Here is a 13,203-nt window from a genome sequence, read left to right on the forward strand (position 1 = left end):
AAGGCCATATCCCTGGCAGGTAAGTAGCTACAGCCTTCCAGTTTGTTGAGATCAAAAGGGAGGAGGTATTGGGGGTCTTGAAAAACATTAAGGTAGACAAGTCCCCAGGGTCTGATGGGATATACCCCAGAATACTGAGAGAGGCAAGGAGGAAATTGCTGGGGCCTTGAGGGAAATCTTTGTATCCTCACTGGTTGCAGGGGATATCCCAGAGGACTGGAGAATAGCCAATGTTGTTCCTTTGTTTAAGAAGGATGACAAGGCTCATCCAGCTAATTACAGGCCAGTGAGCCTTTCATCACTTTAAGGAAATTTTTGAGAGGATTCTTCGAGACAGGATTTACTCCCACTTGGAAATAAGTAGGTGTATGAGTGACAGGCAACATGGCTTTGTGAAGGGGAGGTCGTGTCTCACTAACTTGGTTGAGTTTTTTGAGGAAGTGATGAAGATGATCAATGAGGGTAGGGCAGTGGATGTTGTCCACATGGACTTCAATAAGGCCTTGGACAAGGTCCCTCATGGCAGACTGATACAGAAGGTAAAGTTGCATGGGGTCACAGGTGAGCTTGTAAGATGGATAAAACACTGGCTCGGTCATAGAAGACAGAGGTTAGCAGTGGAAGGGTGAATTTCTGAATGGAGGGCTGTGACTAGTAGCGTTCCTCAGGAATCAGTGTTGGGATCTTTGCTATTTGTAATATAAACAAATGATTTGGAGGAAAATGTAACTTGTTGGATTAGTAAGTTTGCTGATGACACAAAGGTTGGTGGAATTGCAGATAGCGATGAGTACCGTCAAAGGACACAGTTGGATATAGATTGGTCGGTGACTTGGGCAGAGAAATGGTAGATGGAATTTAATCCAGAAAAATGTGAGGTAATGCATTTTGGAAGGTCTAATCCAGATGGAAAATATGGCAGAACCCTTAAGAGTACTGATAGGCAGAGGGATCTGGGTGTACAGGTACACAGGTGACTGAAAGTGGCAATGCAGGTGGAGGAGGTAGTCAACAAGGCATATGGCATGCTTGCCTTCGTTGGCCGGGGCATTGAGTTTAAAAATTGGTAATGTTACAGCTTTATAGAACTTTAATTAGGCTGCATTTGGAATATTGTGTTCAATTCTGGTCGCCACTCTACCAGAAAGATGTGGTGGTTTTGGAAAGGGTGCACAAAAGATTTACCAGGATGTTGCCTGGTATAGAGGGCATTAGCTATGAGGAGAGGTTGGAGAAACTTGGGCTGTTCTCACTGGAACGACGGAGGTTGAGAGGTGACCTTATAGAGGTCTACAAGATTATGAAGGGCATGGACAGAGTGGACAGTCAGAAGCTTTTTCCCAGGTTGGAAGAGTCAGTTACCAGGGGCCATAGGTTTAAGATGTGAGGGGCAAGGTTTAAAGGTGATGTACGAGGCAAGTTTTTTACACAGAGGGTAGTGGATGCCTGGAACTCGCTGCTGGGGAGGTAGTGGAAGCAGATACGATAGTGACTTTTAAAGGGCATCTTGACAAATATATGAATAGGATGGGAATAGAGAGATACGATCCCCGGAAGGTTCGGAGGTTTTAGTTGTGATGGGCAGCATGTTGGTGCAGGCTTGGAGGGCCAAAGGGCCTGTTCCCGTACTGTAATTTTCTTTGATAACAAGGTGTAGAGCTGGATGAACAAAACAGGCCAGGCAGCATCAAAGGAGCAGGAAAGCTGACGTTTCGGGTTGAGACCCTTCTTCTTCATTCAGTTCTACACCTTGTTATCTCAGATTCTCCAGCATCGGCTGTTCCTACTATCTCTGTAATTTTCTTTGTTCTTTTTCATGCTGTCAGGAGAGGTGGGCAGTGCTAAGTCAGGTCAAACACTGCAAGAGCCCCTCGTGTGGAGACATCCTGGAAGGCATATATTTGAAGGAAAAGTTATGAAAAGGCAACACATTAGGTTCTCAAAATGGAAGGGAAACTGAGGGTCAGGAGGTTGGAATATTGATAGCCGTTAAGCTGAACAAGAACAGCTTGTTTCAAATGGGTTGCTTCTGTGCAATATTAGGATACATGAAAACCAAGAAAACAAGATTTCATTCCACACCCCAGTAGATGAAATAAATGAAAGCACTATGTACAGGAAAGTTTCAGCAACAAGGACCTGCAAGACCCCCTAATGCCTGGCTAAACCCAGATAACACTATATTTTTATTTTGGTATCACTATGTATCAATTCACAGGTCAATTGGGTACGTGTACCCAACTGGATGCAAATGACTCTGTTTTGAAGTTAAACGGCAGGTGTGAATGAAACAAACATAAAAGTTCAAAATGTTATGTCCCTGTGAGGTGACAAAAATTACAAGTTATCAATGCAAATTATGTAAACCTCAGTTGAGATTGAAAATATGGCAGTGCTTTGAACATCAAAGTCTTGTCATTTTTGCAAGAATTATGCATCAGCAAGGGCAGCTAAAAAATCTCCGAAGTAACATTCATTCAAAACTTTAATTGGAGAATGTCACAAGGCAAAAGTTATAGAAAAATGCAAGCTCCACTTACCATTATCAAATCATTACAAAATAAAAAGATACCTTGAAACTGCAATATTTAGACGTAAAAGTTAGTCATGGTTCTAGCACTGCTACTATATATCTTCATTTTTCAAAATTGAGACAAATGTGTTTTGGTTTCTGTTTTGTGAAGGTATTTCTTTTTAATAGGTCAGAAAGTCATTTGGAAAAGTGATCAAAATAAAACATTTCCAAGAAAAACTTATAGCGTGCCTAGCCAGAAACCTGTGGTGTTAACACTGAGTTTATGACATGCAGTTGTATAAATGATCAATGAACATTGGAAGGTTTAAGCTGAGCCCAGTTCAAAACAATCAGGTTTCTATTTTATCCAAACAGATGAATAAAGTTTTTAGTTCAAAAGAGCAGTTTCTTTTTGAAGCAGGGTAGTTTGCTTTGCTTGTAGAATGTCTAAGTTGTGAGAGTTTTTTTTAAAAAGGTCTCTTAACTGTCAGAACTGAAAAGGAAAACAAGACATCTGAACTGGAAAGAAATCTTAAAAATTGTTCAAATAGTGCAAGAAGAAAAACTGTAAAGAATCAGTTAAGTAAGAAATTAAAGAATAAAAATATGAGTGTTATTTCACTAGAATTAAGCATCTGAGAAAAAGTGCAGCTGGAAAAAAAAGTAAAATCTGTTTCTACTGTTCATGTTCAGATCTTTGACTTACATGTGTAGATACATACATCACTTTGTTTCTTTGTGTATAATAACCTTGTATTCTTGAGTCGAAAGAACATTGGCAACCTTGTGTGAATGTGTTCAGCGATGACCACCACAGTAATGTTGGAGAATTCGCCATGAGTTGATTCTGACTCCATGCCAGTATCTAAGGTAACACCATTCTATTTTGCTGAAAAATGATCCAGGGCTAACAAGAACAACATATTGGGGAAAAAAGGAAGAATTAGTTCCAGAAGGTAGCAGAAAGATCAAAGCCAGGGTCCAGGATGTAAATATTATAGAAGATGCCACAAAAAAGAAAAAGCATGTGTAGGAGAGAGAAAATAATGGGTGAGATAAGCAGTCGAATCAAGTAAATGTTCATAGAACATAGAATCCCTACAGTGTGGAAGGATGCCATTTGGCCCATCAACAAGTCTGAAGAGCATCCCACCCAGACTCCTATCATATCCCATAATGCCGCATTCACCATTAATAATCCACCTACCCTACACATTATGGACAATTCAGCACTGCCAATCCATCTGAAATGCACATCTTTGGACTGTGGGAGGAAACCAGAGCACGTGAAGAAAATACACAGGCATGCTGAAAATGTGCAAACTCCACTCAGAGAGTCACCTCAGGCTGGAATTGAACCCAGGTCTGTGGCACTGTGAAACAGCAGTGCTAACCACTGAGCCACTGTACCAACAAAGCCAGCCTCAACATGAGATCATCTTGCTACATCTTATACACTTTTCTCAAGCTGTGTAGTGAGATTCTCAACAAGGAGCAGTATGTTTCCAATAGGTGCTCTTTGTTGATTGTGAAAGGCTTGTTAACAGTCCTTCCCACCCAGAATGGGATCTTACCAAACTCTCCACACAAACTAGCTATCAGGAAAACTTGACATGGAAATCGGAACGTGTTCTTGGTGGATTCAACTTGCTACTTGCTCCTGGAGATCCATATTAACTATGGAAAACTGGAGAATAGAGCATGATCCGTCAGTACCATCCATATTTATTTTTCCTCCACAGACATGGGCACTCCACTTTTAAGGAGATTCACCTCATCCTGGCATCCTCCAACACACTGGCACTGTGCCCAGCAAAAGCAGTCTGGTCTAGGAGGGCATAGTAGCAACTAGCAGTCTATGGCTTTGCGTCGGGTATCAGTTCTGCACAAGGAAAGGAACCTACTACATGGACATTGACCAGGTTGTCTCCAAGGGCTGTTCCCATACACTTTCAGTGTGCATTCCTTTGGTACCTACCAGCATGCCCTCAGCATGTATTTCCTGCCTTGCCCTGCCATACCTTGCCTTGCCTTCCATTGGCACTTGGTACAGTCAGAGAACCAGGCAGGTGCTGCGCAGCAGTCTTCGGTACATCTTGTTGCATGCCAGTGTGCCATGTCAGTCGATGATGTGAAGGTGCCGGTGTTGGACTGGGGTGGACAAGGTCAGAAATCACATGACACCAGGTTATAACCCAACAGGTTTGTTTGAAAACGCAAGCTTTTGGAGCAAGGAAGGAGAGTCTGATGTTGGGAGTGTCAGTGGCACATTAATGTTGAAGTTGAAAGCCACATGCTGAGGACCACTCACTGTCATGGCAATCATGAAGTACATGGATAGTGCGCAATGTTGATGAGGATGGTTGGACTCACAATGAGCAAGGTAAGCAAGCTGACTTTTGACGGAGAGCGCTTCATCCACAACCATTCACTGGGCCTTCACATGAGAACAACATTATCTTCCAATACACGATATGTCAGTCACAGAGGCAGGCAGGTTCCCTACACCTCACCTCCCCCCATCTGCTGTAGCATTGACTGTCTTGGGGAATGGACCTCCCTCACAGCTTGGGAACTCCCTGAGGAACAATATGCATTATTCGTTGGCAGTCTATCACAGTGAGTTTGAGTTCTTGCCATGTACACCCTGCTCCCACATGATGCATTTGGTGCTCATCACAGTCACCCCCAATGACTGTGCCTTGTAAATGGCCAAGGAATGATGTCGCAAGGCACTTTGCATCATCTGAAGCCACAGAGACAGGGAGAACCACATGAACAGTGAAATGAAAGGAGTTACAAAATATTAAAGTCTTTGGGTGTGATGTAAACTTTAAACATGTAAATATTTTGCAAATAAACTATGGACATAACGTAGTATGGTAAACATAAGGCCATAAAATCATAAGGTATAGGAGCAGAATTAGGCCATTTGGTCCGTCAAATCTGCTCTGTCATTCAAACATGGCTGAAATGTTTATCAACACCATTCTCCTGCCTTCTCCTCATAATCCTTGAATCTCTTACCAATCAACACCCTTTCTATCTCTGTCTTAAATACACTCACTGACTTTGGCTTCCACAGCCCTCTGCAGTAATGAGTTTCACAGATTACCCACCCTCTGGCTGAAGAAATTCCCCATCATTTGAGTTATAAAGGGTCATCCCTTTAAGCAAATCCTTTTCAAGCAAAATATTTATGTCAGATATAATGATCAACAAACTATATGCAAGTTTTCGCAGCTATCATCCACATTTAAAATGTATATTTTTCTCTTTCTGCCTTTCCCAATGTTCACACATGGGGTGCCGGGAGCCCATTGACCCTGGAGGCTTTGTCAGGAAACACCAGGGGTTTTTGGTCTCGGTAGGTCAGACAGAGTGAGGGTCTTCTTGTCAGAGGAAAGTTGACTGTCATTGGCTAGAATTTCTAACTGTCAGATGGGGCAGGCAGGATGGAGGTGAAGGGCCTGAGTGGAGATTGTTGAGGGAGATGGGTGCCTTATTGGACTGCCTTGGCTTCTTGTGGGGAGAGGGAACCTACATTAGGCTCAAGGCCCCCTGCCCTGCACTCGTCCTGCCTTCAGTCCTGAGACCAATGTGTGAGCCAGTGGATTACAGAGGTTGTCAACTGTCCAGTTGCTCCCAAAGATGTTGAGCCTGGGTCTCAATGGCAACCACCAACCTGTCCATGGAGGCAGACAGATTGCCAAAAGACCAGCCTCAGTGCTGCAGAGTCTGGGCAACTGCAGGCTGTGAATCAATGGACTGCTTACAGCAACACAGGTTTCAGTAATGATAGGCAGTGAACATCTCCAGCTTCTCCACTATGAGGGCCAGAATCCTTTCCTTGCAGGGGGTGAGAACATAGATGGCAGGTGAGGACATCTGTCTGATATTGCTCCGCCCTATTATGGGATGTCCTCTTCTGTAATAAATTAAAGAGGGTGAATGAGTAAGATGCAAGTGTGTTAGGTCTGTGCATGTGAGGGAAATGTGTTCCAAAGGAATGAAGATGTTGCATGGAGGTGATGCAGGCTTGTTTGTGTGGGAGGATGGGTGGCAACCAGACTGAGTGAGGGAAAGTGTTGCATGTAACAGAGGAAGTGTCCATGCTTAAGCTTTGATGGGAGATGGGTGCAATGACACAGGTAAGTGTGAGGTAGCAGAGAGCAAGATATTGCACTTACCCTAGCAAAGCAGGGAAAATTACTGACCTTCTTGGGAGACATGGTGGCTCAATGGTTAGCACTGCTGTCTCACAATGCTAGGGATCCAGGTTTGACTCCAGCCTTGGGTGACTGTCTATGTGGAGTTTGCACATTCTCCCCGTGTCTGCATGGGTTTCCTCTGGGTGCTCTGGTTTCTTCCCGCAGTCCAAAGATGTGTAGGCTAGGTGGATCGGCCACGATAAATGTGGCGTTACAGGGATGGGATGTGTCTGGGTGGGATACTCTCCAGAAAGTCAGTGCCGATTTGATGGACTAATGGCCTCCTTCCTTACCGTAGGGTTTAATTGATTCTTCCTACACTGCTGCCCAGTCCTCCTCACTCTGGAGATGGCATTGACCTGGATGGTAATCTCTGACCAGACTGGCATAATATGGTGGCGTGGCCTCCTCTGCTGGTTTTCTGTGGAAGAAGTCTCCTCTCCTCTGTACCATCCCATTCATAAGAATGTACCCCCATGTTCTTCTCTGACACCTACATCATCAACCTCCCTCCCTCTGCCACCTCTCCTGGTGCCTAACAAGCATAAAAGCCTGTTTGTCCTCACTATGAGAGTCACCTCACCAAACTCGACATGATTCGCACTGGGGCGAAAGATTATGACTCAGCCCAATGTTGTAACTGCCAGAAACTGCATCACCTTGCATAGAAGTGTTGAGATAGAACAATGCAAAGCAAGCATATAATGATGACTGGAAAGATGTCAGATGATTCTTGTGACAGACCACAATACCCCATAGAACAGGTTGACATCATTAGGTCCACAGGAGATAAATGGTTTATGAATGTACGAATGATGACTGCAGAGGAAAGGATCAAGTGCATGTGAAATGTCAGAGACATTAGAGCTTTGTGTACCACCTAGACATTTACAGATCTGTGTAAATGGATGGCAGACATTGACTCAAATATGAAGCCCTTGAAAATAATGTTGAGTCTATATGATGGAACGATACTTATCTAGGAGGACAAATGAAGTTGAGTCCAGTGCAAAGGGGACAATGAAAATCTGCTGCCCCAGATAGCAGACATTAAAAAAAAAACAGTCATCTCAGCTGAAACAAGTCTAAAACTTGGACAGGTCACCCCACACATGACAGATCCAAGAAGATTGCAGAGATGTTTTTACAGGCCTTGGATGGCTTGCTGGTGAATATAATTTTTCAGTGGATGAGAGTGTGAGAGAATCTCAGCATCTTCTGAGGAGAGTTTGTGCAGCTCATTAGTACAACCTGAAAGGCAAGATAGAGAAGCTGGAAAAAAAAGTGAGTAACCAAGAAAGTACCAATCCTTCACATTGGATTGCCAGCAAGGAAGTGGTGAATAGCCCTGAAAATCTGAGAGTATGCGGAGATCTAAAGGATCTCAATAAAGCTTTAAGTACTCACACTACTCCATAAACTTTCCAAGGCAAAAGTCCTCACCAGCTTAGTTGTGAAAGATGAACACTGGCAAGTGAAGTTATGAAAGCTGCAGAGTTCCAATGACATTCTGGACACCATTTAGGAGATACAGGTGCTTGTGCATGCTATTTGGTATTGCCATTGTTCTGGAAGAGTACCAACATAGGCAGAGGAAGCCTATTAGCACCACATGATGGGCAGTGTCCTCCTGCTGTGTGCGGAGCTTTCAGCAGTAATTAAGAAGCTGAAAGCAGTGCTAGAGATGTACCAGCTAATGCCACAATTATTCTGACGAGGTGAGTTCATGTGTTTTGCATGTCGCACATTTGAATGGGTATGGGCGCGTTACAAATATTGCTCCTGCATCCCAAAACGTGGGCAAACAAATTTCCAATCATTAAACCTGAATCGAAACAAGCAATTCTTAATGAATGCTGATGAGAGAAATGTGATACAAAGTTTCTTCAATTTTGAAGAAACATAAAGCATTGACACTGCAAATATCTGTAAAAATGAAACAAGTGAGAAAAACTGAAGCCAAACTTCCTCCAGTAGAGGAGCCAGGTTGCAAGCATAAACACAGAAGTATTCCATTAACAAGAAAACACATCCTTCATAAATGTAAAATAGTTCATTTGTGACCTTTTTTATTAGAGGTAATTAGTATTCGTGTAAAACAGTAGCCACATCTGTTTCATATAAAGAATCCATTGGTCTGTATCTAAATTGCTGCATACCCAGTAATTATGTCACTGAAGTAAATTGTTTCCATTAGAAAATAAAACTCCTCCAAAAGTTATTTTGAAAGGGAAACTAACTGTTAGTTCATGCTGCAGTTGATTGGATTATGCTGGGCTGTTTGATCCATTTTGAAATGGATCAAAAATCAAAAGGAGCTATAAAGGTCAAGGCAGACTTGGTTAAGCTTCTTGAGCTGTCTAAATTCAAATCCAACAGTGTTACCTTACTTTTGAATCTTGATTGACTGATTTTCCAAGATGCCTTCAAATTATAGTTCTAAATATGCCCTTTATCCTCAAGTGACCGTAAGATCGAGAACTTTGAGAAAAGTCAGTGGACAGATTCTTAATTGGATTATCTCTGTTTTCATGCATACTAGTAGGCACTTTCATGACAGCTTACCAAACAGAAACATGTAAAACAAAAGGAGATGGTATTCAATAGATATCCCGCCCTAGCCAGGGGGAATACACCTGGACTGTATATCATTAACAGCTGAATTATAGGCTACTGGTAAAAGCTGTGAAGAACAATTGTCACTAGTTGCCTTAGCTTTGTAAATTTGAGTGCATAGGGAAAGCCTGACTTTAACCTGAAGTAGCAGATTTAGCCAGTCAGCATTCTACGACAAGGGATAATCAGAAGTGATCACCATAGATTGACAGCAGATATTTCTGCTTCAAATGGCCGATTGCTCCTTACGTTTGTTGGAGCTCAAGGCACAGCTTCCAGCATTCTCCTGCTTTTTGAACTTACACTACCAAAGTGCAATCACTCTGGATTTCACGAAGTCCGGTTTTGATTAAATCAGAGTTCTGAAGAGCATTTTCTCAACATAGAATGTGAGATAGATATTTGACATGCCATGTTTTCTCCTCTCACTGTAAAAAAAACAGGAACAGGAGCAGGCCATTAGCCCTTTGAGCTTGCTCCAGCATTCAATAGGATCATGGCTGATCCGACATTCCTCATGTCCACTTTCCTGTGTTTCCCCTGTAACGTTTGATTCACCTATTGATCAAGAATCTATCTATCTCAGCCTTAAATATTGACAAGGATGCTGTCCTCACAGCTATCTGTGGCAAACGAATTCCTCACAACCCCTTGGAAGAAGATTTCTTCCTTATCTCAGCCTTAAATTGGCACCCCTTTATTCTGAGATTATGCCCTCTAGTCCTAGACTCTCCCATAAAGGGAAATATCTTCTCAGCACTAATCCTTTCAAGCCCATTAAGAATCCTATATGTTTCAACGAGATCACATCTCATTTTTCTCAATTCTAGTGAGTAGAGTCCCAACCTGTTTAACTTTTGCTTATAAAACATTCCCTCCATACTGGAATCGTCGATCAGATATTTTGATATAATGCTATGGACTTTATCTACTCAGGAAAAGTTCTGCATAAACACTCTGATCTCCAAAGGTAATCAAGAAAAGCTCCAGGGTATTCCCTCACTTCTGTATTTCCTGTAATCAACCCTGTGAAAGTCATTGATGTTTTGATTGTTTGTGTGATCGATTTCTTTCAAGCTGAAAAATTATTTTTCTCTTTTCCCAACCAGCAGAAGGAAACACTGAAATATTTCTGTTAAAACTAAGTGTTGGAAAACCATGGGTTATAGGTGCATGATTACAAAACTGTCCCTTATAGAAAAGACCATTATGATGTTTTTGTGGAAGATGCAAGATGCATCAGAAACCAATAAAACTTTGCAGCAGTGCGTGCAAATATTGAAAGGAAAAATATACTTTGCAAGCTCTTAAAGGAAAACTCCTTCCCTTTCTTCAGCTTCTTGCACTTGTTCAGATGTGCCATTTTTCTAAATCTCACACAACACATTTTAGGAAGGCAAAAATGCCACTAAATTGTCATTTCACACTTGCATAGATCAACTCATCCAAATCAGTCATCGTGTCATATCCCTAATCTTTTCTCCCGCAATATTATTGGGCCTGACTGACATGGACTATGATATAAAATCTAGGAGAATTATGTAAGAAGTCCAGTGAGGTTTTACTCAAAGTCAGAAACAAATAGTTGCATTTTCCAAAAGAGTTCCTGATATCAAGATGAGATTCTCACTCGGGAGTGGTGAGAGTCCTGGCAACAGGGGTTATTGTTGTTATCATCCTAGTAACATCAAAATTCACTTCACTGATATGCAACTTCATATCATGATGTGAAGGTGCTGGTATTGGACTGGGATGGACAAAGTCAGAAGCCATACGACACCAAGTTATACTCCAACAGGTTTATTTGAAATCACAATCTTTCAGAGCGCTGCTCCTTTGTCAGGTGCAGTAACCGCTGCTCCTTTGTCAGGTGAAGTCACTGCACCTGACAAAGGAGCAGCGCTCTGAAAGATTGTGATTTCAAATAAAGCTGTTGGAGTATAACGTGGTGTCATGTGATTACTGCTTCATATCACATCATGGGACAGATAGAAAGTAGAGGCTGAGTATTCCCAACATGCAAATCAGAAAGAGTATTTAGCGACTCTATCTCGTTGCTTTCTTTACTGGACAAACAACATCTACGCTTAGCACCAATGTCTCAGGATATGCTCCAGGGCACCAGATGCTCACACTCTATGTCCATGGATTCTGGCATTTGACATGTGCCAGCCTCTCCATATCATCATGCCACGTCTCTGATTCACTTGCTGTATGCTTCTGCACCGTAATGCTGCACTTTGGAGTGCACTGACAGCTATCATTGAAATGCTGCTGCAAGGGATATTTGCAGGCAGCTAGGGACAGGCACCAGCTCACATACTGAAGAAGGTTGCATCTCAGGGCTGCTCAATCACATTCTTAACACTCACTCACTTTGCACCTATCTGCGTACACACAGCGTCTCTGCCTTTCCTTGCCTTGCCTTGCTGGGTTGGCACCTCAGCCAGAAATTAAAGGTTCAAGGTACATCCGTCTTGACTTGTATTTTAGCGGTGACACAGAGCTAGGCTGCTCGTCATACCTGATCACTGCGATCGCTGCAGGAGGAATGCATTTTGACAGGTGGCACAATGGTATGCCAGTCTCACACGCTGCATGTCTTTCAACCAAAAGGCCATGTCTGAAGTATGAAAGATGGTCGGTCAGGGGATCCTGGTGCAGCAAGTCAACAGCAACGCCTGCACACAGTCGAGGGGCTTGAGAACAGACAGTTGCCTGTTCAGAAGGGTCACTGTCTCATTACTGTCCAGGATGTAGGCTATGGTGAGTCCTTTTGGGTCCACTGCAAGCAGTCATGGGACTGACAGATTGTCAGCTGGGCAACTACTAGGACGGATGTCAGGACCATGGTCACTCATTCACTAGGACTGTCCTTCAAAAACAGTTAAGGGAATGGAGAACGGTCAGTCCTGAGAATCTGTTCATTAAATGTTAGGGTGGAGTGTGGTGGGGAAAGGAGGAAATGCAGAGATAGGAAGGTCGGGGAGTTCAACACTGGGGAGGGAAGACAGAAGCCTGTGTTGTGGGGGAGACAAGGACAATGAAGAGGAGAAAACTTAATGTATAAGGGGGCAGTGTAGCCAGTAGTGAATGGGACTGCATGGTATACTGCCAGAGGTGAGGATCATGGGAGATGGCCATCAACGTCATGGACTCCATGAGAGACTTTACAACATAACAGTGAGTGTTACGAGACTGTAGTAACAGGGCACAGGGTGCAAGGAGGAAAGTTGGAGTCATAGTTTGATATGGTGGGTGCCACATGTGGGGTTTTGGTGGAGATGGGCAATATTGGGAAACTGGTAGAATGCGATATGGACGTTCTGGGGAGTACCTGACTACAAGCACAATGCTGATGGGAGCCAATGCAACCTCTGTTTCTTCCCATGATTTGCCTATTTTTGAAAGCAACTTGCAACTGGGAAATACCTGGGACAGCTGGGTGAATGGAGTAATTGTGAGTTTGATGGGAGAAAATATGAGCTGCACTGCTGTGTAATGGCTGGTCTTTCTGGACAATTGCATCAGAATGTAGGTCCACATTGCTTGCAGTCGTATCGTCACAAAGGTAAAATGCATGTGTGTCTTAGAATGTGGGGTGCAAATGCCGGCCACAAGCAATGTCCCTATGTCTTTTGTGCTTCAAGTTGCAAATAGACATTTCTATTTGCAGAAGTAATTTCTACAGACCTTCAAAGAGGCAACTGATGTAAGATATCCAATGGTGCAAATTCCTGCCCAAATGAACTATAAGAATTATGTAAAACTCTCTTGTATACAATTATGGCTTTCATGGGTGATGTGGGTCTGTGAGGAGAAGGATTTTGTATGCATAGACTACTTACACTGCAGTGGTAT

This window comes from Rhincodon typus, chromosome 5 (genome assembly GCF_021869965.1).
Source record: "Rhincodon typus isolate 14 chromosome 5, sRhiTyp1.1, whole genome shotgun sequence".
NCBI classification, from domain to species: Eukaryota; Metazoa; Chordata; class Chondrichthyes; order Orectolobiformes; family Rhincodontidae; genus Rhincodon; species Rhincodon typus.